The sequence below is a fragment of the Arachis duranensis genome, chromosome 5 (genome assembly GCF_000817695.3).
Source record: "Arachis duranensis cultivar V14167 chromosome 5, aradu.V14167.gnm2.J7QH, whole genome shotgun sequence".
Classification (NCBI taxonomy): domain Eukaryota; kingdom Viridiplantae; phylum Streptophyta; class Magnoliopsida; order Fabales; family Fabaceae; genus Arachis; species Arachis duranensis.
In genome coordinates this window covers 53071463-53073900 of record NC_029776.3, presented here as the reverse complement: position 1 = coordinate 53073900, position 2438 = coordinate 53071463, and positions in this window count along the sequence as shown.

The following is a 2438-nucleotide window of genomic DNA, read 5'->3' as shown; positions in this document are numbered from 1 at the left end:
CTATTCCCGCTGAGGTCGGGAATTTCATGCAGAGGTGGGGAGTGGATACCACTGCTCCGAGTCGATTAAGGGTAGCTCTGCCGATCAAAGCATTGTATGCTGACCCTACATCTATGACTATGAAGTCTATGCTCAGAGTTTTTGATTTTTTCCCTTTTCCAAAAGTGGTGTGGAGGGCAAAAAACCCAGTGGTTTTATTGGCGTGTCCCCTAATCCATATAGGGTGTCGGGGTAGGCTCTTAACTCTTTCTCGTCTAACCCTAGCTTGTCGAAAGCAGGCTTGAAAAGAATGTCCGCCGAGCTTCCTTGGTCTACTAGGGTTCTGTGGAGATGGGCATTTGCTAGGATCATAGTTATTACCATAGGATCGTCGTGTCCAGGGATTATTCCTTGCCCATCTTCTTTTGTAAATGAAATGGTAGGAAGGTCGGGTGACTCCTCCCCGACCTGGTAGACTCTTTTGAGATGTCTTTTGCGAGAGGATTTGGTGATTCCTCCTCCTGCAAACCCTCCTGAGATCATATGGATATGTCTCTCTGGAGTCTGTGGTGGTGGGTCTCTTCTATCCATATCATCTCGCTTTCTCTTTCCATGACTGTCCGACCTTTCTATGAGATATCTATCAAGCCGACCTTCTCTAGCCAGATTTTCTATCACATTTTTAAGGTCGTAACAGTCGTTTGTGGAGTGACCATATATTTTATGGTACTCGCAGTAATCACTGCGGCTCCCCCCTTTTTTATTTTTAATTGGTCTAGGGGGTGGCAGTCTCTCAGTATTGCAAATCTCTCTGTATACATCCACTATAGAAACTTTCAGAGGAGTATAAGAGTGATATTTTCTTGGCCTTTCGAGACCGAGTTCTTCCTTTTTCTTGGTTTCCCACTCCCTTTCTTTTGTTGAGGGAGGAGGCCCAGGTCGCCAGCTCAGGTCTCTCAACTTGGCATTTTCCTCCATGTTGATGTACTTTTCAGCTCTTTCCTGTACATCACTTAGAGAAACGGGATGCCTTTTAGATATGGATTGCGAGAAGGGACCTTCTCTAAGCCCATTGACTAATCCCATTATGACTGCCTCTGTGGGCAGGTCTTGAATCTCCAAACATGCTTTGTTGAACCTTTCCATATAGGCTCGTAAAGATTCTCCGACCTCCTGTTTTATTCCCAGGAGGCTCGGTGCATGTTTCACCTTGTCTTTCTGGATTGAGAACCTCATCAAAAACTTCCTTGAGAGGTCTTCAAAGCTAGTAACCGACCTCGGGGGGAGGCTATCGAACCACTTCATCGCTGCTTTCGATAGAGTGGTCGGGAAGGCCTTGCATCGCGTAGTGTCGGAAGCATCGGCTAGGTACATCCGACTTTTGAAGTTGCTCAGATGATGCTTTGGATCCGTGGTTCCATCGTAGAGGTCCATATCAGGGCTTTTGAAGTTTCTCGGAACTTTTGCCCTCATTATGTCCTCGCTGAAAGGATCTTCCCCACCCAAGGGCGGCTCTTCTTGTTCGTCGCGGGAGTTGCGACTTTTGAGGGAGGATTCCAACTTTAAGAGTTTTCTTTCTAACTCTTTTCGTCGTTCCATCTCCTCTTTTAGGCTCTTCTCAGTTTCCTTTTGCCGCTCTCGCTCTTGCTCTAATTGTTCCAGGCGGCTGTGGACTAATCCCATGAGTTCAGTTACATGGGATAGTCCTTCTTTTTCTGATTCGCGCCCTTCTGAGGAGTTTACCTTTGGTTTTTTTACTCCGGAGGTGCCTTCTCTGTGTTGGTTGTCAATTTCCTGGTGGAGGGTGAGATCCACATCGTTATTGCCTGTGTCCAGATTCTCTTGTTCAGAATCTGTTTCCACATGGCCTTCTTCGTGGGATCTATCCGCCATCGATGATGATCTCTCGGGTCCCCGACAACGGCGCCAATGTTACGGTGGGTAACCGGAGATTAATAGAATGGATGACGTTGGTCGGTCCAATTATCTGCAGAGGGTGGCTTTCGAGTAGGTTCGTTCGCTGGAGCCTCCTTCCGACTTGTGTACGTGAATAAATGAGGGGTGGTACCTGCAAAGACACTCCGATGCCTAAGTTAGCAAGGGTGTTAGCAGGTCTAGAGAGTATTGGGCTTAGAGATACCTGAGGGGTGTCAGTGTATTTATAGTGGTGAGCCAATAACCACCGTTGGAGTAGTGTCGTATCTTTTGGGTGCTAACCGTCCCTCTATCTTAGGGAGGATAAGATATGGCTCGATGAAACGGTTAGAGAGATTTTAGGGGCGGTCACTTATTTGAATGAGTGTTTATCTGCCAGCTAATCTCATGTCCGACTTCTTTAGAGTAAGTCGTAGTTAACACCGACTTCTTAGTATGAAGGTCGGTGTTTAGCAAGGCTCAGCTCTTCGGATTAGGTCTTTTATTTGGACCTGGGCCTTTATCATTGGGTCAGGGTATGAACA